General features: G+C 43.6%; 1 protein-coding gene and 1 pseudogene across 2 annotated transcripts in view; both read left to right on the top strand.

Annotated features, from left to right (window-relative positions):
• Positions 1 to 24,248, top strand: part of LOC126259214 (peptidoglycan-recognition protein LA-like) — a 204,333-nt gene that overhangs the window by 31,274 nt on the left and 148,811 nt on the right. The gene's annotated exons all lie outside the window — the stretch shown is intronic.
• On the top strand, positions 6,145 to 6,262 carry LOC126261236 (5S ribosomal RNA; annotated as a pseudogene).

The raw sequence follows: 24,248 nt of genomic DNA, 5'->3' as shown, positions 1-24,248 counted from the left end.
TGCCCATCGCTGTTAAAAACTCGGTCTTACCCATCCACTCCCACTTGCCCATTCACAGTCACTCACTCATCCCAGCTCACTGTCTCATTATCTCTGTCTCTCTCTGTGTCACTGTCACTATCAATGTCTCCTTCCTACAGCCACAGTCTCGTTCATTCTGTCCCAATACTCACTGTCATTGTCTGCCTCTTGCTCTCTGCTACTACTATTAACTCATTCCTTCTGACTGTTGCTATCTCTTCTCACTGTCACTATCTCTCTCTTTTTCGTTGTCTTTGTCATAGACTCTGTCTCATCATTGGCTACCACCCACTTACACTTTTTCTACCTCTTTATTCCTCTCCCAATGACGCTCCTTCACTCTTGTCCTAGCACTGTTCTGTCACTGTTATCTATGTTCCACTGCCATTGTGTCCCTATCTTTCTCTCACACTGCGATCATCTCCTTCGCCCTTTCTATATCACAATCACTATTTTCCAGTATTTATTACTGTCGCATCTCTTTCACACCATCTCTGTCACCTTCTTTCGCAGCATAGGAAAGCGCGAATATACAGCGTGTTTATAAATGAATATCGGTGTTTTAACGCTTTATAATATTTATTATAGTAAACTTACAGTTATGAATGATACTTCAAATGAAAGAGCAACTCAAACAATTTTACCAAGAACCTTATAAATGTTCAATGTGAACGCCATTTGTCACACGGCACACATCAAGTCTACAGCCAAGTTCTTCTTCACACGTTGATAAGTGTGTCTTCAGTGATTGCAACAACAGCTGCTTCAATCAGGTTTCTTAATTCAGGTAGGTCTGCTGGTAGCGGAGGCTCGTACACACGATCCTTGATGAAGCTCCAAAGGAAAAAATCGCATGGCCTTAGGCCGGGTGAACGTGGATGCCATGCAAAGCAAGTCCTGTCATTAGGCCCCTTGCGGCCTATCCAGTGTTTGGGAAGAACTCGGCTATAGACTTGATGTGTGCCGTGTGACAAGTGGTGCTCGCATTGAACATTTATAAGGTTCTTGGTAAAACTGTGAGTTGCTCATTCATTTGACATATCATTTATAATTGTAAGTTTAACGTAATAAATATTATAAAGCGTTAAAACCCCGATATTCGTTTATAAACACCCTGTATTTTCATGCCAAAATTTTTGAACGGACAATGAGGCAACTGGTACCCCACTTTCCGGTCAGAGTCCTTAAACACGAGCATATTCGCCTTTTTTGTGATCCGATAGGAGCATCTTTCTGGAGCTGAATAAAATTTTGATACTTTACTTACGTGAATTTGAAATAACGCTAAAATTTAAAATTTTCCCCTTCAGACCGGCTTTTATCTGCTCAAAAATTTTGCTTGTACTTCATTACTAAAACAAGATGGGAATCTCAGAGACCTTCTGGTGATAAACTACTTTTCCACTTCACACTGGGTTTTACTTGCGTATTTTACGTGTACGAGTGGGGTAACTTTGAACCTCTTAATCTCGGAAATGGATGTAGATGTCAAGAATTACAGCGATTTGCATGGAAAGACGTCTTGGAATCCGAGGCTCGGTTGTGGTACTCAAAAACCATGTGTTTACGGTGTTTCTCGATACGGGATAAATATATTTTTGAAAAGGGGAAGATCTGACCGCTAAATAAATATCTTGAGAATATACCGTTAAAATTAGAGCAATTTTCTGCGATTACTTATTGTTTAGATTTCGCCTCACACGGTTTTACGTGAGTATTTTACGTTAACAAATAGGGTGGTTCTGAACCTCTGTCTCAGAAACAGATATTTATTTATTTATTTATTTGCTTATTTAGCCTGACCAGATAAGGGCCTTAAGGCTCGCTCTTACATCTGACCAGGAACAACACATACAGATATATTGCCAAAACATTCCTGAAAATGATAAAAATCTTAGAGATGATAATAAGCATAGTAATAATAATAATAATAATAATAATAATAATAATAGTTGACAATAATGAAAGTAAGGATAAATGGCAATAATAACAGTAATAATAAAACAAAGTGCATTAAAAATAATATAGACTGGTTTAGAACAACTTAAATCATGTTTAGTATTGTCAGAAAAAGAAAGGCTGAAGAACAAGAAAATTGGAATAACAGTAATAGTGGCTGTTAGGAGAGGATTTGATTTAAGTAAACAACTCTGTAAGCGAAGAGAAGGGAAAAGTTGTAGTGGGAGGGGGGATTGAAGAGTGTGGGCTGCAGACTAGTATGTGGGACAGATAGCTATTGCGAGAGAGGGTGAACCATTAGCTGCTTTTTGAAGCCTGGAAGTGATTTAATTTCTCTGATATTTTGAGGAAGATTGTTCCAAAGTCGGGTTCCGGATACAGAAAATTATTTGGAAAACATGACGATCTTGTGTGGTGGTACTGAGAGCATCTTACTTAGTTGAGAACGAGTATTTCTGCTGTGCTGTTCAGATAGTAATGTAATGGCTGAAGATGAGTAAGAGGGGTCTGATGATTGAGAAGACGATGGAGTAAACGTTTATCAGGCGTAGTCACGATAATTGTTCCTAGGCTGGAGTGACATGATCGTAATAACGAACTTCACAAATATATCGTACGCAAGCGCATTCATCGCCGGTACAAGTCTGCGAGAGTTTTCGTACGAAAGTCCTTGAAGAATAGCATCGCCATAGTCGAGAATAGGGAGTGTTAGAGATTCTGCGAGCTTCTTCGTAAGTCCGAATGGAAATACTTTTTCATATTTCTGTAGACAATGAAGGGGTGCAGAAACTTTCTTGCAGGCTGCAGTAGTGTGTGCAGTCCAGTCTAAGTGGTAGTCCAGGATTATGCCCAAGTTCTTTGCAGAAGAAGAAAAGGTTATTTCGGTGCCATTCAAAATTAAGCATGGAAGAGATTCTCTGTGCTGTGCTGTAATAAGTACTTTGTGGGCGACTAAGATTGCTTGCGTTTTGGAAGGGCTTAGTTTCAGACCTAAGTTCTGCGACCATTCTGATAAAGCAAGTAAGTCAGCATTTACATGATAGATGGCTGTGTGCGGGTTTACTGGACTTGCACTGAGATATAACTGAAGGTCATCAGCGTATAGGTGGTATCTGTAGTGGGAGAGAATAGTTGACACATCATTAACATGTAATGAGAAAAGTAATGGGCCCAATACTGATCCTTGTGGGATCCCTGATACAACATCCATCCACACCACCCATTACACACTGCTGGCGGGATGTAAGGTATGAGTGGAACCGCTGCACAGCACGTAAAGAAATATTTTGACGTGTCATTTTAGCAATCAGAATGTCAAACTCAACAGTGTCGAAAGCTTTGCTGAAGTCCAGGAAGCACATAATAGAAGCCTATTGTTTGTCCATGGCATGTATTAATTCGTCAGTAACTTTTATAAGAGCAGTCGTTGTGCTGCGATTTTGCTGGAAACCAGACTGGTATTCATCTAACAAGGGAACCTCCCCATCGCACCCCCCTCAGATTTAGTTATAAGTTGGCACAGTGGATAGGCCTTGAAAAACTGAACAAAGATCAATCGAGAAAACAGGAAGGAGTTATGCGGAACTACGAAAAAATAAGCAAAATATAGAAACTGAGTAGTCCATGTGCAACATAGGTAACATCAAGGAGAGCATAAGTCGAGTATCGTCGTGGTCCCGTGGTTAGCGTGAGCAGCTACGGAGCGAGAGGTCCTTGGTTCAAGTCTTCCCTCGAGTGAAAATTGTAATTTCTTTATTTTCGCGAATTTATGATCTGCCCGTTCGTTCATTGACGTCACTGTTCACTGTAATAAGTTTAGTGTCTGTGTTTTGCGACCGCACCGCAAAACCGTGCGATTAGTAGACGAAAGGACGTACCTCTCCAGTGGGAACCGAAAACATTTGATCGCAAGGTCATAGATCAACCGATTCCTCCACAGAAAAACATGTCTGATATATTCTATACGACACTGGTGACGGCATGTGCGTCACATGACAGGAATATGTTGTCGACCCACCTAACTTGTACACTTGGTGAATGGGTAAAAAGATTCTTCTACCTTGCCCGATTTAGGTTTTCTTGTTGATGTGATAATGACTCCCAAAAAACTGATGAAAACATAATAGTTTGTCACATAAACTGAAAATAAAAAATTAAACTTTTCACTCAAGGGAAGACTTGAACCAAGGATCTCTCGTTTCGCAGCTGCTCACGCTAACCACGGGACCACGACGCTGCGGTGCTAGTATTATCCTTGATGTTGCATATCTTCCGCATGGACTACTCAGTTTATACATTTTGCTCATTTTTTCATAGTTCCACACAACTTCTTCCTGTTTTCTCGATTAATGTGTGTTCAGTTTCTCAAGGCCTATCCACTGTGCCAACTTATAACTAAATCTGAGGGGGGTGCGATGGGGAGGTTCCCTTGTAAGAGGTTATTCAGTGTTAAATAATTGGTAACCTGTTCGTGGACTGTGTATTCTAACGCCTTACACAGTGCCGGTAGAATGCAAATGGGCCTGTAATAAGAAGGTTGTTTGCCAGATTCCTTCTTTGGTAATGGTTTCATGAGCCCCTTCTCCCACGCTGTAGGAAGAATGCTGGACGTCAGAGAGCGGTTAAAGATGTCAGTTATTTTGGGCAGTTATGAGTCGACAAGAAAATTGATCATTTGCACTTTTAAATTTATACGAGATCGGGATCTTAAGAAAATATCGTAAAAAATTCAGTCTTCTTGGAACCCGCGGTTCGGTTCTGGTATCGAAAACCCACGTTGTCCGTCAACTAAATAGTGCCTCGATAAGCCTCTTATGGCGCACCGTATGCTACATCTAATCGGTTACTAACCTCAAGACATCACACACATCCATGCCCGAGACAGGATTCGAACCTGCGACCGTAGCGGTTGCTCTGCTCCAGACTGCAGCGCCTAGATCCGCACGGCCACTCCGGCCAGCAAGTAGTATTCAAACTTTGTACTGTAGGGTAGTTGTAGCAAGACGTTCCTTCTGTAAGGTATACAGGTGATCCGTAGCCAAAGAGCTATCCGAAACACTGCTCTTATATCACAAATAGAACCCGAGGCATGAGCCCGGGAAAAAAGTGGTTTTGGTACACATTAGGCTGCGCAAGCTTTCTCATGCTGTCGCATGCGTACAGATAAAATAGCGATCGACAGACGGAACAGAACGCTGTTTTCCGGAAATTAGGATAGAAGGTAGCCCCATGTAACTCTTTTTCAACATTGCGTATTGTCTACATTTGTAACAAGTTAGTGCGAAAATACAATGTTACACGAGTATTTTCTCCGTTTTCTATCTTTGCTGACACAATACTGTTCCAACTTTTAAAAGGGAAAGAAGGAAGTGAAAAGGAGTAGTGGAACGTTTGCTGGCCATCAATCAAGCTACTCCTTAGTAGCCTAATATGTAAGAAACTATCAGCATCGATTGCGGTAATGAAACCAACCTTTACATAGGTTTCAGTCCAAATAATTGAGCTTTCTTGTTCGATTCCCGGCGGGGTCAGGGATTTTCTCTGCCTCGTGATGGCTGGGTGTTGTGTGCTGTCCTTAGGTTAGTTGGGTTTAAGTAGTTCTAAGTTCTAGGGGACTTATGACCACAGCAGTTGAGTCCCATAGTGCTCAGAGCCATTTGAACCATTTTTTGAGCTTTCTTCAGAAGATATACCTGAATCTATAATTTGTCTAATTGGGCATGGTCTAAAATAAAACTAAAGCAGCCTGACTAGGCGTAGTCATGTTTTAAAAATGCGGTACATAAGTACTAAGTCAGCACATAAGTACTAAGGCTTAACTTAAGCTGTGGCGTGCGCCTCGTCTCCATGGATGCCGTGCGGTGGGCCTCGGGAGCTCACGTGAAACTAAGTAGGACTAGATAAGGCGCTGCAAATCGACATGGCGGGGAACATTACGCCTGTCTAACTCAGACCATGAGTGTCAAAGGTAAAAGACCAACGCAGTTATATCTTAAAAGAAATATAGAAAGACTGAAAATCTTAAACATAAAGCCTCTGCACCAGGTTATGACTAAAATGTAACAAACTATGCATGGATTTTTATAAGTTCGAACACACATGTAAAAAATATGGTAATTGCGTGAACGAACCTTCAACGCCCTATCATCGCCCTTATACTCCATCGGCAACGGCCTTGCTGCAGTGGATACACCGGTTCCCGTGAGATCACCGAAGTTAAGCGCTGTCGGGCGTGGTCGGCACTTGGATGGGTGACCATACGGGCCGCCATGCGCTGTTTCCATTTTGCGGGGTGCGCTCGGCCTCGCGATGCCAATTGAGGAGCTACTCGACCGAACAGTGACGGCTTCGGTCAAGAATACCATCATAACGACTGGGAGAGCGGTGTGCTGACCCCACGCCCCTCCTATCCGCATCCTCCTCTGAGGATGACACGGCGGTCGGATGATTCCGATGGGCCTCGGGTGTGGCCTGTAGACGGAGTGGTTTTATACTCTATCGACCAACAGAGGTCAGTTTCACTATGAGCTACAAAAGAGAATAATCGCCTCTCATATTAAAGGCTATTGTTAAATAGATATGATAAAATGTGCTTGACCCGAAAAAACACATAGGAGAGTTTTATGGACGCTTGACCTGGGAAAACGGCATGCTATTCACAGGGAAGAATTAAAAAGAAATAAAATATAGCTACTAATATGCCCATGTGCATGCCATAAATGGACAAAGATGAAGTCGTCTCTGGATTGCAACTACAAATAAATGTAAAGGGAATTAAATCCCAAAAGGTCGACACGGACCAACTAAACTTCATCTTGTCACCTGAGGCTCCATTTCACCGCCCGTGGGCTACTAACGACTTACATGAATATGACTATTTTCTGTGGGATAGATGCGGGCATTACCATATTTTTTACATGTAAAACATAATTTGACCTATGCTGGTCATTTGCTATTACATGGCGATGAAGTGGCGTTGTTCGTTCACTCTCGCGTTATTTTTAGTAATAAGATAAAAAATTAAGCTTGATAATATTCTTCATTCAGTGCGTGTCAGCAATAAGAAGTATATCTACATCAACTAATAAAAACACCTACTCGACTATCTGTGTACAGGTTAACAGAGATTATTGCATTATGGCGTTTACATACTACAGTTTCGCTGTTTTATGTCCTATGTCATCTTTCATCAATGACGATGGGTGCGTTATGCAGCATTCGTTGTGAAAGGGCCGATGTATTCTAATACTGTAAGTCGGGGAAGTGTGTTCGAACTTATATAAATCCATGCACAGTTTTTTACATTTCAGTCATAACCTGATGCAGAGGCTTTATGTTTAAAAAATGGTTCAAATGGCTCTGAGCACTATGGGTCTTAACATCTGAGGTCATCAGTCCCCTAGAACTTAGAACTACTTAAACCTAACTAACCTAAGGACATCACACACATCCATGCCCGAGGCAGGATTCGAACCTACGACCGCAGCGGTCGCGCGGTTCCAGAGTGCAGCGCCTAGAACCGCTCGGCCACAACGGCCGGCTTTTATGTTTAAAATTTTCAACCTTTCTATAAGTTATTTGTTTTAAGATATAACTGCGTTGATCTTTTATCTTTGACAGTCATGGTCTGATTTAGACATGCGCTATGTTCCCCGCCATGTCGATTTGCAGCGCGTCATCTGGTCACGTGAGCTCCCGAGGCCCAGCGCACGGCGTCCATGGAGACGAGGCGCACGCCAGAGCTTAAATTAAGTCTTGGTGTTGACTTAGTACTTGTGTACCGCAATTTTAAAATGTGACTACGCCTATTCAGGCTGCTTTAGTTTTATTTCTAGACCATGCCCTCTTAGACAAATTATAGATTCAGGTATATCTTCTGAAGAAGACTCAATTATTTGGGCTGAAACCTAGATAATGATTCGTTTCATTACCGCAATCGAGGCTGATAGTTTCTTATATATTAGATTATCACGATTGCTGACTGTGCTGCAATGTTGAAAGTACAATAATACTCTTTAGTAATTTACAACACATGTGAGGCTGAGCCCTCGATAGAGTATCACGTCTTTCACCAAGTACTGTCATTTAACATGACGTTTACATTTCACCTAACACAACCGTCTTGCCGGATACGTAGAAAGTGAGGTATCTTGTGCGCTGCGCTTTCCAGCTGTCTGCGAGTAGCCCTCCAGCCGCTCTGTACTCTACGTCCGTAGCGGCCTGGCGTTGCAGCCACTTCCTGCCAGGCAGGATGGGACTGGGTGCGGCCTTTCCTGGAGATAACCCAAAATATTAGTGCAAACATAGGAGATTAGATCACACACGACGACCCGGGGAAGTGAAACTTCCGTGATGCAGTGTCTGCATCACATAAATGGTCTATAGTCAACTGTACACAGAAGAATGGAAAAGAAAATCGAAGATCTCCTACATAACGATGAGTTTGACTTGAAAAGCCAGCGGAGAGGCAGTTCTGACGTTATGGTTGATGGATGGAAGCAACACTGAAGCAAAATCAAGACACGTTCATTGGATTTTTGGACCGGAAAAAGCGTTCGACAATGTAAAGTGGTGCAATATGTTAGATATTATGAGAAAAGAGGGATAATCTACAGGGGAAGACGGGTAATATACGATGTGTACAAGAACCAAGAGGGAACAAGAACGAAGTGCTCGGAATAGAAAAGGTGTAAGACAGGGTTGTAGTCTTTCGCTCCTACTGTTCAAGCTACACATCGAAGAAGCCATGATGGAAATAAAAGAAAGGTTCAAGAGTGGGATTAAAATTCTAAGTGAAAGGATATCAATGCTAAAAGTCGCTGATGTCATTTCTATCCCCGATAGAAGTAAATTGAACTACAGTATCTGTTGAATGGGATTAACAGTCTAACGAGTATAGAATACGGTTTGAGAGTAAATCTAAGATAGACAAAACTAATGAGAAGGAGCAGAATGAGAACATCGAGAAACTTCGCATCAGAATTGGTGATCCCGAAATGTGGGAATTCTGCTACCTAGGCAGCAAAATAACCTATGACGGACGGAGCAAGGAGGACATAAAATGGAAAGTAGCTGGGGCAAAAGGGACATTTCTGCCCATGAGAAGTCTAGGAGTATCAAACACAGGTCTTAATTTTTAGGAAGAAATTTCTGAGGGTGTACGTTTAGAGCAGAACATTGTATGGTAATGAGAAATAGACTGGGGGAAAACCGGAATAAAGACAATCAAAGGATTTGAGATGTGCTGCTACAGAAGAATGTTGAAAATGAGGTGGACTGATGAGCTAAGAAGTGACGAGGCTCTTCGCAGAATCGGCGAGGAAAGGAATACTGACAAGAAGAAGGGACCGGATATTAGGACCTGGTACTAGAGAGACGTAGAGGCTGAAAACTGTAGAAGAAGACAGAGGCTGGAATATAGCCAGGACATAATTGAGGACGTAGGGCCGGCCGTAGTGGCCGAGCGGTTCTAGGCGCTACAGTCTGGAATCGCGCGACCGCTGCGGTCGCAGGTTCGAATCCTGCCTCGGGCATGGATGTGTGTGATGTCCTTAGGTTAGTTAGGTTTAAGTAATTCTAAGTTCTAGGGGACTTATGACCTCAGCAGTTGAGTCCCATAGTGCTCAGAGCCATTTGAACCATTTTTGAGGACGCAGGTTACAATTGGTTGAGATGAAAAGGTTGGCACATAAGAGGAATTTGTGACGGGCCGCATCAAGCCACTCAGAAGACTGGAGACTCAGAAAAAAGTCAACTATACTACTACCTGTGGTGCACTTTTATAAAGCACTGATTTGCGATGTTCTATTACATCTTGAGGGCATTTTCGCTTGAGCTATTACGAATAGACTGTTGATTATATGACTTTCTCGAACTTAGGGAATACATCAAATGCAGCCTGGCAATAGCAAGAAAAACGTTTCTTAAAAGGGGTATTTGTTAACATTGAAAATAAATTTCAGTGTTGGGAAGTCTTTTGTGAAAGTATTTCAAAAATGGTTGAAATGGCTCTGAGCACTATGGGACTTCTGAGGTCATCAGTCCCCTAGAACTTAGAACTACTTAAACCTAACTAACCTACGGACATCACACACATCCATGGCCGAGAAAGGATTCGAACCTGCGACCGTGAGAAAGTATTTGTCTGGAGTGAAGCCGTGTACGGTAGTGAAACTTGGGCGAAGGACAATTCAGACAAGAGGAAGAACAGTGGTGCTTAAGCAGAATTCTGAGGATTGGATGGGTACTTCGAGCAACAAGTTCAAAGGTATTGAATGAAAGTGGAAAAAAAAATTACGCCACAACTTGACTAATAGAATGGATCAGTTGATACAACACATCGTGTGGCATCAAGCAATTATCAGTTTGGTAATGGAAGGAAACGTGTGTGTGTATGGGAGAGATGGACGAGGGGGTTAAGAATTGTAAAGGGGGAGCAAGGCTTGAATGCAGTAAGCAGGATCAGCCTGAGGTAGTTATACAGAGATGAAGAAGCTTAAATAGGATAGACTACCATGGAGGGCTTCATCTGACCAGTCTTCGAACTGAACTACAATAATAACACGAATGTCCACCGGCAATATTTTGTCATTCCTTTCAAAAAACATTTAAAGGACGTTTCTGTACTAAATTGATTTGTATATTTGTTATTTTCGTTCTGTTTGGACTTCCTTCTGTGATAAACAGAAATTCTATCTCAAAACAATTTCATCGACGTCCATGTTCACTTCAATGTGTGGTTCTACGGTCCTAAGCTCCCTTCGCCTTTTCATCGATCGGTCCATGCGTTAGCAGCCATGTAGACGCACCATCTCACAGATTTAGGTAACCAGGAAATTGCTGTTTCTCCTTGGAGTTGTTCTCACTTTGTTTGTAGAAATATCCGTCTTATCACTTGTGACATAATCGGGAATCTTTTTGTAGGATGTTCTTGTGTTAACATTAACTCCCAACGAAAAGTATTGCGATTAAGAACAGTAGATACGAATCTTCGGGTGTCTTGTTCGAGATTTTTCCTAATTTTCTTGAATCACGTAAGTCGAACGCCGTTGCTTCTTCAGACAGCTCTTGACTGATTCCTTCGATTGTAGACCTGAGACAGTCTCCAGTGTCAAACCATCAATATCCGAACTTGCTCAGTTTGTATCTGAAGACTTTTGCCAACATTTATGGGAGTCTGTTCATCCAAATTTTGGTTATTTTCGATGTGTGAAGCTTACTGTTGTGCACCAAGTGGATTATAAGTATCTCTTCTGCTGGATCAAAAGAATACATTTTTGTAAAACGTGATTATTGCTCTGGGAGCACGTTGAATGAAACTACAGCTAACTCTCACACTGCATATGCATTCTTTGAGTGGCAGACACCGATGATTGACATTGCACAATGCGGTGTGGCAGTAAGGTAATTTGTATTGTAGCTAATACCATCGGATCTCCACAAAGACAATCTACCATCCTCGTACGGACGTAAATCTTTTTCGTTTGACTATAGAATCGAGTACTGAAGATGGAAAGCAATGAATGCTTATCGATGACGTCTAAATGGCTCGTTTTCTTGCAGGCTTGCAGTGATGGAAACCAACAAGGAGGTCGGCCATTGTGGCCGAGCGGTTCTAGGTGCTTCAGTCCAGAACCGCGCGACCGCTACGGTTGCAGGTTCGAATCCTGCCCGGGCACGGATGTGTGTGATGTCCTTAGGTTAGTTAGGTTTAAGTAGTTCTAAGTTCTAGGGGACTGATGACCTCAGCTGTTACGTACCATAGTTCTCAGAGCCAAACCAACAGGGTGAAGACATGGAGGAAAGCAACCGCACTCAGGCGGTTGTTTCTAACCACTTCTGTAGCTGACATGAACGGATACTTGACGCTGACATTTGAAATGACTCGATCTCGATGCCTAACAGTTCCTTCCCACTTCTTAGGACTTACGAAAACTTCTCTTCTTAGCACCTTGTTATCCATAATTTTCTAATTACCTATTAGAAAGCCTGTAGCTTTTGCAGTAAGATGTTAGGGCGGCCGCATTCCTACATGTAAACAAATCTGGCCGCTTACTTAACCGAGATGGGTAAGATATGGAGGCCAAAATATCCGCTCTCGGCGAAGTTGACGTATCAGCAAAACAAACTGCACTGATAGGAATCGTTCTCGATTTGAAGCCGAGTATGCAGACTACTTACGTGAGGTCACGAACCATGGGAAACAGCAGGGGCAAGAGACGGGCAATGTGTTCCAACAAAGGAAACGTGGATATTATGCGGCAGTACCGTGGTTTGCATTTGGGCCGATCAACGATTTCCAGCATCATTCAATTCCGCTGTAACCATGCTTCTTTACATGTACGTATAATCAGCGTTGACACTTCTCCTGACTGTGAATGCGATTCCGAGTTACAACCTAGCGTGTACCACATCTTGTTTTTGTATTCCAAATCTGACTGTGAAAGTTCCAATCAGCTTCTTTTTTTGTTTACTAAAGACACTTGCCTTTATAAAGTGGTTGCCAATTTCCTTAAGAGTACAGGGAAAAGCCTGCAGATTTTCACAGTTTTTATATTTTCGTCTTTACTTATGACTTACGACTAAATTTAAGAAACAGCGTGAATCGCCAACACAAAATTGTCAGATTTACTTTTAACGCCATTTTTAAAAAGCTATTGTGGAAAAAATTGTGCCAGGTTGAGATTTTAAATCTGTATATATGCGTTTATGTATTTTCACTATCATCATCGTTTTCGAGGATTAGGCCTTTTGGCCTGTTGCACCTCAGAATTTTTTGCACCATCTCTTTAAGAGACGACCACGTTTCTCTTTTCTATTGATTTATATAGAACTGCAACTTCAGTTATCCCATTATGAGACGTTGGATGTGGTATTTCCAATTCAGTCTGTATTTTTCAGTTATTGTTGTAATGGGATCTACATTTAGTTCTTGTGTGATATTGGTAGTTGTTTTATTGTCCAGCAATGAATATCCCGCTGCAAAGAGGAGAACATCATCTCTGATTATTCGATTTCTCACATTTGATCTCATGCCCAACATTCGCTATTATGCAGCAACAAAGGTAACGCTATTGCTTTGTATAGTTAGCGTTTCTTTCCATACGTTATGTTTTACGTTTGCTGTGTATAGTTCCACAAAAAGTCTGAATGTGGCCAGTCTTTTCTCCATATCATCTGACTTAGAAAATTTTAAGTTGCACCGTAGATATTTAAACTCTCTTACTGGTTCAATTATTTGTCCATCTACAGCAATTCTGGCTGTTATGAGTTTCAGTCGTTTAAATGCCATCATTTTGGTTTTATCTGTCGCTAGTCTCATTACGGTACTTATTTAGCAGCAGTTTGGCTCCATTTACGTGCTGCAATTTGAACCTTTCTTCAGATTTAAAATTATAAGCCGATCCTCAACAAACAGCAGCATCACAAAATTAAAATTACCAGTTGTTAATGTGTCGTTTAATATAATCAACCAAGTATGTACGATATGGTCAAGAGAAACATTGAAAATGGTTCGACACAATGGGCAGCCTTGTCTAACATGTCTATCAATGCCGGCAGTTTCTGTCCTATTCTCTACAGTAAGGATCCTTCCTTATGTTCTAATTTTTTTTATAATCACTTAATGACCGTAATTAGATGTGCTGAACTCCAATTACCTTTAGAGATTCCGATAGCATTATCCGTTTTATCCTTTCAAACTCCTTTTCACCGTCGATAAAATAAATTGATTAGTTAAATTCTGTTCTTTTTTCATTTACTTATGCCAAAGAGAAAATACAAGTAGAACATGATCAATGTTTTCTAAAATTAATGTCCAGTGTACGTACTCCTCTATTGGTGTTATCACTTATTTATAATTTTTAACGTACGTACAGTTTGTAACAGGAATTAAGCAGATTTATTTCTCGGTTTGCACATCGTCATTTATCGCCTTCCTTCTACGGAGGGCATACCATAGCTACATTCTATTCGTCTGGAGCATGTCCGCTCAGCCAGCGAACATTCATAAAATTTGTATACATCAGTTGATCAGATCCGTATTTAATCAACACTATGTTCATATTATCAGTGCTCAACATTTTTCTTTTGTTTCTTGAACAATCTTCTGCAGTTCTTCTCTACAGTCGTTGGTATTCGTATTTATTTCTGGATCTTCTTCTTTATCAGTCCATTTACATCCAAGTGCTTTAACCATTCTTTTTTGGATATTATATTTAGTTTAAAGTAGGTCGTTCTTGTTTATTCGGATGCTTCGTAATTTTGTGTGCTTTGTTCTGCATTCCAGGAGCGTCAGTTCTATTTGACTCTCATATAAATCCCAACTTTCCCATTTAATTTTATGTATTTCTTGCTTTACTAAAACCAGTTTTACATAGTCCTCTCTCCAATTCATGTTGTTAGGTAATGACACGGTTCATGTATTTTCTCCGTACAATTAGGTATACAATTTAAACATGTGTTTTAGTTGGCTGAGTGCAATACAAACGCCGGAGGCCAAATATAAAAGCAATCTTCCCCGTCATCTACTTCCTCGTCTTTATATGGCTGCTGACGCAACTCGCACGTAATAGCTGACGATATTTCTTGCTGGACTGCCGGAAATAGTGGGCGCAATACTCGTGTTTATTGACAAATGCGGCTGGGAAGAAATGCTATCTGCAGTTGCGGTTCTAGCCAGTTGTCACCAGAAGGTACTTCGTGTCGCGGCCGTTCTTTATCTTTTATCGATTGACTGTCTATATAGCATTTTAAACTGTAGAGGATTCAATATGCTCTAGGACCACAAGGCAGACGCTTTATGTAACGTAAATGACCCTGCCAGCAGGCTACAATTCACGTCTGTCATGAGGATCTGTCAAAGTACAGGGAAGTGCGTTCGAAGTTCTCTGCGGTACTGTACAGTTGAGGAGATATAGACATAAAAAGTAAAGTCGTACAGACAGATATAGGTATAAGAACGGTAACTGCGAAGAAATCGTGGGTACTTCAGCTGTTGGACGAAAGAAATAAATATAAAAACTCTCAGGAAAAGAAAGCAATTATGACTGACTGAGGTCAATTGGAATTGCGGACAAACTAAAGCAATATGGATGCAGCAAAAATGTGAAGAAACGAAAAGTAAATCATAATCGGAAGGCAGATTCAAATCAAACACGTCAACACAAAGTGTTCCAGGATATAATAGCGTCAAACGCAGAAGAGAGCTGGTAGGTGGAACGGCTGCGTTAAGGGTCCAAACGAGAAATGGGAAGAAACTGTCGGCTGACATGATAAGAGACGAAATGGTTGTCCGTTTGGAATAAAGAGTGGACACAGCATTAGGATTATTCAAAAATGGTTCAAATGGCTCTGAGCACTACGGGACTTAACATCTGAGGTCATCAGTCCCATAGAACTTAGAACTACTTAAACCTAACTAACCTAAGGACATCACACACAGCCATGCTCGAGGCAGGATTCAAACTTGCGACCGCTCCAGACTGAAGAGCATAGAACCGTTCGGCCACACCGGCTGGCTAGGATTATTCAGTTTATTGTGTAGATCTATAATATTGGAGACATTCCATGATATTTTAGGAAGAAAATCATCCACACAATCCTACAGACTACAATAGCAGATATGAGGGTTGGAACTTTAGTAGTGGCAACTATTTATTTACAACTAGAACAAACTAGTTACGTGTTTCAAAGTTTTACTGACCTTCAAAGTAGTCACCAGCACTGTGTACAACCCGTTGCCAACGATGAGGAAGTTGTAGGATACTCTTAGCAGTGCCAGTTGTGTTGACAGTTCGAACGGCGCGGTCTATTGCCCGACGAATTTGTAGCAGTTCTGAAGCGAATGCCGTGAAGTGTTTCCTTTAGTTCAGAAATCGCGTTGAACTCACGAGGGCTTAAGTTAGGGGAGTGCAGAAGGTGGTATAGCACTTAGCAGCCCAATCAGTCAAACAAGTCAGTAACAGCTTGCACTGTACGTGCTTGAGCATTGTCCTGCAAAATGATGGTCAGGTCCTCCAGAAAGTGTCATCACTTCTGTCTCTATGCTGTTTATTTTTGGAGCACAACCTACGACCAGCTTAGAGACAGAAGTGATGACACTTTCTGTAGGACCTGACCATCATTTTGCAGGACAATGCTCAAGCATGTGCAGTGCAAGCTGTTACTGATGTGTTTGACTGATGGGGCTGCTAAGTGCTATACCAACTGCTGCACTCCCCTGACTTAAGCCCTCGTGATTTCAACTCGATTTATAAACTGAAGGAAACACTCCACAGCATTCGCTGCAGAACTGTTACAAGTTAACGGGGCAATAGACCACGCCGCTCGAACTGTCAACACAAGTGGCACTGCTAAGAGTACCCTACGACTTCCTCATCGTTGGCAGCGGGTTATACACAATGCTGGTGAGTACTCTGAAGGTCAGTAAAACTTTGAAACACGTATCTATTTTGTACGAGCTGTAAATAAATAGTTGCCACTATTAAAGTCCCAACCCTCGTAAATGTGAGGACTGCTACCGTACACTCAGCAGGTCCTGCATAGAAGTTGATGGCGAGAGTAATACACCAAAGAAAACATAGGAAAGAAAATTGAAGATCTGTTAGATAACGATCAGTCTGCCTTTAAGAAAAGTAAAAGCGCCAGAGTTACACTTTATAATGGAAGCAAGACTTAAGAAAAATCAAGACACTCTCGTAGGATTTACCGACCTATAAGATGCATACGGGACACTCGTGTAAGATGTTTCAAATATTAGAAAAAAAAGAGATCTCATATTAAAAAAATACTGAGGCAAGGGTGCTGTCTTTCCCCTTTACTGCGGAAGCTATGAGCGAAATACACTCCTGGAAATGGAAAAAAGAACACATTGACACCGGTGTGTCAGACCCACCATACTTGCTCCGGACACTGCGAGAGGACTGTACAAGCAATGATCACACGCACGGCGCAGCGGACACACCAGGAACCGCGGTGTTGGCCGTCGAATGGCGCTAGCTGCGCAGCATTTGTGCACCGCCGCCGTCAGTGTCAGCCAGTTTGCCGTGGCATACGGAGCTCCATCGCAGTCTTTAACACCGGTAGCATGCCGCGACAGCGTGGACGTGAACCGTATGTGCAGTTGACGGACTTTGAGCGAGGGCGTATAGTGGGCATGCGGGAGGCCGGGTGGACGTACCGCCGAATTGCTCAACACGTGGGGCGTGAGGTCTCCACAGTACATCGATGTTGTCGCCAGTGGTCGGCGGAAGGTGCACGTGCCCGTCGACCTGGGACCGGACCGCAGCGACGCACGGATGCACGCCAAGACCGTAGGATCCTACGCAGTGCCGTAGGGGACCGCACCGCCACTTCCCAGCAAATTAGGGACACTGTTGCTCCTGGGGTATCGGCGAGGACCATTCGCAACCGTCTCCATGAAGCTGGGCTACGGTCCCGCACACCGTTAGGCCGTCTTCCGCTCACGCCCGAACATCGTGCAGCCCGCCTCCAGTGGTGTCGCGACAGGCGTGAAGGGAGGGACGAATGGAGACGTGTCGTCTTCAGCGATGAGAGTCGCTTCTGCCTTGGTGCCAATGATGGTCGTATGCGTGTTTGGCGCCGTGCAGGTGAGCGCCACAATCAGGACTGCATACGACCGAGGCACACAGGGCCAACACCCGGCATCATGGTGTGGGGAGCGATCTCCTACACTGGCCGTACACCACTGGTGATCGTCGAGGGGACACTGAATAGTGCACGGTACATCCAAACCGTCATCGAACCCATCGTTCTACCATTCCTAGACCAGCAAGGGAACTTGCTGTTCCAACAGGACAATGCACGTCCGCATGTATCCCGTGCCACCCAATGTGCTCTAGAAGGTGTAAGTCAACTACCCTGGCCAGCAAGATCTCCGGATCTGTCCCCCATTGAGCATGTTTGGGACTGGATGAAGCGTCGTCTCACGCGGTCTGCACGTCCAGCACGAACGCTGGTCCAACTGAGGCGCCAGGTGGAAATGGCATGGCAAGCCGTTCCACAGGACTACATCCAGCATCTCTACGATCGTCTCCATGGGAGAATAGCAGCCTGCATTGCTGCGAAAGGTGGATATACACTGTACTAGTGCCGACATTGTGCATGCTCTGTTGCCTGTGTCTATGTGCCTGTGGTTCTGTCAGTGTGATCATGTGATGTATCTGACCCCAGGAATGTGTCAATAAAGTTTCCCCTTCCTGGGACAATGAATTCACGGTGTTCTTATTTCAATTTCCAGGAGTGTAGAAGACAGGTACAGAAGTGGGACTAAAACTCATAGTGAAATGATATCGGTCCGCTCACTACAGTGCACATACCAGTACGTTTCAAAAAGCTGCGCGCTAAACTGCGATTTTTCAGGGGATAGTGCCTGGGGTTTAGTTGAGCTCAGAGATAAGGGGTACAAGTGTTTTAGATAGCCATTGGCCTAGCGACGATGTGATACCTAACGGAATAACGTACATACTGTAGTGTTATGACAGAAGGACACCTGTTATGGCTTCTGCACCATTTGTTATGGCCGTTTGCTACTTGTTAGCAGCAGACACAGTGGCTGCGCCAAAGAGTGAGACGGTGTGGAGTTTTACAATTATTTATTGAACTTTCTTTACAATTTCTCCCTCGTCGTCGCTGCCCAGCCCTGCGGATCCCTCCACCTGGCTGCTGCTGTGTTGATTCTCCACTGAAGTCAGGATGCCCTGTGGTTGAGATGAACTCGTCGCCGCTCGGCAGCTTCGTCGCCGTGAGGTCAGCTGCCGACGCCTGCTGCACCGGCGGCTGGGAAGCCGTCAGTCGCGATGTCCGCGAGGTCCCGTCATGAATGGACCACGATCCGTGGCTCCGAGTTGCCGTGAAGTTCGGGCGTCAGTCCCCTGTGACCAAGACCGCGCTGCAGCCGGTCCTGCTGGAAGTTCTCGCTGTAGTCAGTCAGCCATGGTGCCGACAGAACTCGGGCCGACCCCCAGAGCTGAAGTTGACATCTGTCGGCGAACGGGTGACTCCTGCGAGCTGGAACAGACTTCCGGAATCGTCACCTACGAAGATTGAACATTCGGACACGGACCACGTCCGTCCTCAGATCCGAACTGCTTCCTAATGGCTTCTGTCTGTTGCTGTCTGCGCTCCAGTATTTATATCCGGCAGGCGGACGTTTTTTACCGTTGGTGGTAGCTTCTTGTTATTACTCCCCCAGTATATTGCAGCGTAACTTAGCGTGCTGGCCTCACTTCTCCTTACTCAGCACTCTCCACACTTCGCTCACCACTCGGTCTGTGTGCGTCCTTGCGTCAGCTTGTTGTTACACTGCTTCTGTCAGCATGGCTATCTGTGCCGCGCTTACTTCGCAATGCCCCGATCGACGGCTGCTTCTGTTTTGCCATTGTCCACTGCGTGAAGCAACGCTTACTAAACGTGGCCGCAATGGTAGCTATCCCACAGTACTGGATCAAAATTTAAACATTACAGCCCAGGCAAGTTGACTAAATGTGTTGGTACTTTTGTATTAGGTATGATCTAGGGTGCACCTCAGGTGGCTTATAAAACCACCATTTGTTCATGGGCAGTTTATTTGAAAACGTCAGAAACCATAATTTTTGGGTACGAAAAGTACACATTGCGGGGATGGCCGTTTTTATAATTTCCATTCATCACAGGTCGTTAAAATTTCTATATGTTCTTAAGATGATATTTTCGGGGAACTTCGAAACTATTTTTCACTGTCATTATCCATTACCGAGATAAAGTGGTTCAAACTTAAGACATTTATGCACGTAAAATATGCACGCAATATCTGGTCCGATGTTTAAGTGTAGTTTTAACTGACTTAGGGAACACATGACAAGTGTTGTGTGGTCACCGCAAGGATTCTGAGGTGACCAAATTATGTTTTTGGTCGCCATTATTTCACCAATAAAACTTTATGACACGCTGTCTCTGTATAACGGGCACTTCACGCCTACACATGCTTTCTTACGCTGGAAATTATTCGATGAATCCATGTGGAACGTAAGCACCCTACAAAAGATTATTTTTTCATACAAAAGTCTTTGCACTTGCAAATCAAATACCGCATTTTTTTGGTATATTGGTATATAGTTATGTAAGAAGTAAAATTTGCTATGATGTGGTATATTAATTACTTTTAAAAGTTCCTTTAAATATCGGTATAAACGTTTAGTTGTTATTGTTGTAGCTCAGTAGTTATTTAATGTCCTCAATTAATTAACAAAAAAAGAAAAGATTTGGTTTTATTTTCTGGGGAAGTTATTGCCCCTAATGTTGATGCAGTTGTTTTATTCACAACATGCTCACCCTGTACATATTATAACGACACATTAATCCTGTTCCAGGTAATAATGGCTATGATAGTGACGACTATGAAAGTCGTATTATGTCGTCCAAAACACGAGGAACACTAATAATCCTTTTACAAAGCTAAGAGACTGATGTGGTTCGATGCTCAATAAAAAGAAATGGTATGTAGGAATGGAAATGGTCCCAAGGACAGAGGCATACTTGTGTTGACGCATTGTGCCTTGCAGAATAACAAGGTCATCCAAGGAATGCCACCGAAATGTTCCCCACACCATAACGCTCCCTGCTCCGGCCTGAACCCTTCCTAAGATGGATCAGGGTGTTTGCTTTCAGACGTTTGGTTCGATGGAGCATAGAACGTGTTGGTCTGAGAGACTAGCGTCCGTGACTTCTTCAAAAATGTAGAAATGTGTTCAGAGAAATAAAGCCAGAGACATAAAACCTTTGTATCCTCTCCTGAGGAAAGCTGATCCACAACTGTTGTAATGGTCCTTAATATCCTGAACGCTTGCGCTGTGGCGGAGTTGACGTTAGAGCTGCCCCACACATGTTCTCTCGGGGACAGACGTAGGTATCTTGCTGACCACGGAAGTACAGTATCACGCAGGCAGTTCACAGAGACACGTGCGATGCGCGAAGGAGCATTGTCCTATTGACGATACTGTCGCATGAGACGTAACACATCCGAGAAGTACAGTCGTACCGTCAGAAGTCACTCAGTCACTACCAGCGGTGACTTCAGGTCACTCTTGATGGCTCCTCACACCGCGACACCAGGAGGAACGCAGCTGTTCCTCTCCAAAACATTGGAAGAATGGGATAGAGTTCCACTTCGCCACCGTAATTGCCCACAATTATCATCCAGGGTATTGCACAACAGCTGAACACAATGGGAAGGCGTGGTTCCGTTTCATTGCACCCCTCCAGTCGCAGCAATTTGCGTCACCGTGTTAATGGGACGATAATTCCCTAGTCTGGCTACTGCTTGGAACCGAATATTGTTCGAAGTCAATAACCTTGCCTCGGATGGCTGGCCGGCCGGTGTGGCCGTGCGGTTCTAGGCGCTTCAGTCTGGAACCGCGTGACCGCTACGGTCGCAGGTTCGAATCCAGCCTCGGGCATGGATGTGTGTGATTTCCTTAGATTAGTTATCCCATAGTGCTGAGAGCCATTTGAACTATTTGAATTCGGATGGCTGGCACATACACCAACAGGTTACGATGTGCCTGGCGCAGAGAACGACCATGCTTTCTTTGCTTTCTTGTGGTGGTCAAACGTGGGCGATAGGAATCTTCACGACCAGTACCCCCCCCCCCCCCGCCACGGTTCGCATACTGTCCCAAACTGGGGCAATTGTAACATGCGAATATCCGATTGGCTCACAAATTTGGCTATTGCACGATTCGACCATCTTGCCGAATTGAGACCCGTAATGAGGCCCATTTCGATCTCTGTCAGGTGCTGATAACACTGATGGTTTTTGGCTGCTGAAGTCTATGCAGTGCATTTACATCCTTTTAATTCTGTCATAAATAGAGTCTTGACACCCCACATTCAAATCCGCTCTTCGGAAGAGACGTGACCTCTGTCCGACAGCCACTGGTGGGGTTTCCGTGTGCCGATTTACGTGTGTAGAAACATTCTGCGATACTGAAGTTCCACGCGGGACACTGATGACCTCACACAATCTCAAATTCTTGCGTAATCTTCGATGCGATGTGACCCCTGCGTCTTGCACCGATTATCATCCCAAGTTTCAAGTAAGTTAACTCGCGATGTGCTGCCGTCTTCACTGCACACTTGTCTGTAACACACTGCTCGGATATTGTTCATACCCATACACACCGTAATAACTGCACCATATGTCGCATTCAGCCTCAACATTTGAGCATCATACACGTTATATCTTCAAGTGTCACTACACTGATTTTCTTTCCCGTTACACACAAAATGATTTTTAAAGCTGAATTTTACATGCCAGTTCGACAGAGACACACTGCAAAAACGAAATCGCAAATATCTGCCGAAACATTAGAGGAAATGCGTTAGAGGAAATGCCCCTGACGACGTGTGCAAACATTGGTTGGTTCATTTGGGGGAGGGGACCAGACAGCGCGGTGATCGGCCCCGTCGGATTAGGGAAGGATGGGGAGGGAAGTCGACCGTGCCCTTTCAAAGAAACCATCCCAGCATTTGCTTGAAGTGATTTATGGAAATCACGGAAAACCTAAATCAGGAGGACCAGACGCGGGTTTGAACCACCTCCTCCGTCCTCCCGAATGCGAGTCCTTAAGACAAAGATCACTCAACTATAGAGTTGTTTGAAGTAATGAAATACAAAAGATTACAGTATTGTATAACGCAGTAATAATGACATAGCGTAGCCAAATGGTTATCTTCACTGTTACGAATTTCGACAGACAATCTTTTCCAAGTAGCTGAAAATCACTTAAACATTACTCACCTCGCTCGGTCATACAGCAGTCTTGAGTTCCATTGAGCCTCCATCAGGTGTCATATCTGACACCTTTCTACGAACGTGCTGAGTGCTACTACCAAAGATCATATCTGTAAAGTCATATACAGTTGTATCTGACAATATACTATGTTGTGTGTTACCTTACTAAATTCCAAATTTAAAATTTCTTTTGAACTGCCGTATTTGTTATACGGAACAGGAAGATGCATATTGCGAGACATATTCTATGAAACTAATAGAAAAAAAGCAGTAAGTAAACATGGACTGTGTGACATGCATACCTTAAGAGCGATGAGCACTTGCCTAAAACAAGAGGTGTGTTTGATTGTAGCGAAGATGAGCAAGTTCTCATAGCCCCTAAGGTATGTACTTTAGAACCCATGATTACTGGAGTTTTTTTCCTGTATAGGTGTAAAGAAACTGTCCTCGAAGCCTGTAAAGGGGATTTAAATTGCTGAAGACGCAAAACATTATGACCACCACTCACTGCGAGATTAAATACTGCCTGGGCCGTTGAGAGCGTGTGGCGCGGTAAGGAGAGTATACAAACGGAGTAGAGACGAGTGAGGATACATTCTAGCGACGATATGGAATGGAAAGAGGCAAACCTGATGCGCAACGTTAACAAAGCCCAGCCCTGGAAACGATCGTCTAAGAAAGGACCAAGCTGCTAGTCTATTCGTGTGCTGATATCGTGAACAATTATAGAAAGCGGTTGAAGAACGATGGAACCAATAGAAGGCGACGAGGACGTCCACCTCCCATCAAAGGACGTTGTCGTCAGAGGCCAGCCCGATCTGTAAAGCGGAGCCGCGCGGGATTAGCCGGGCGGTCTAGGCGCTGCAGTCATGGACTGTGCGGCTGATCCCGGCGGGCCGGCCGTTGTGGCCATGCGGTTCTAGGCGCTGCAGTCTGGAACCGCGCGACCGCTACGGTCGCAGGTTCGAATCCTGCCTCTGGCATGGATGTGTGTGATGTCCTTAGGTTAGTTAGGTTTAAGTAGTTCTAAGTTCTAGGGGACTGATGACCTCAGATGTTAAGTCCCATAGTGCTCAGAGCCATTTGAACCATTTTTGATCCCGGCGGAGGTTCGAGTCCTCCCTCGGGTATGGATGTGTGTGTTTGTCCTTAGGGTAATTTAGGTTAAGTAGTGTGTAAGCTTAGGGACTGATGACCTTAGCAGTTAAGTCCCATAAGATTTCATACACATCTGAACATTTTTTTGTAAAGCGGGACAGGCCATAATCTGTGGTAGATTTGCCGAAAGAACACACGGCTCCTACGTGTTCCCATGTTGACCCGACAACGTAGTCTGTTAAGTCTGTAGTCGGCACGGGTTCATCGATATCCTACCGTGGATCAATAGAAACGAGTGGTCTGGTCAGATTAATCACATCTGCTATTACACTAGTTCAACGGGAGCGTCCGGATTTTCAATCATGTAGGCAAACGGCTG

The sequence above is a fragment of the Schistocerca nitens genome, chromosome 5 (genome assembly GCF_023898315.1).
Source record: "Schistocerca nitens isolate TAMUIC-IGC-003100 chromosome 5, iqSchNite1.1, whole genome shotgun sequence".
In the NCBI taxonomy this organism is placed as follows: domain Eukaryota; kingdom Metazoa; phylum Arthropoda; class Insecta; order Orthoptera; family Acrididae; genus Schistocerca; species Schistocerca nitens.
This window is presented reverse-complemented; position numbering and strand designations above follow the sequence as displayed.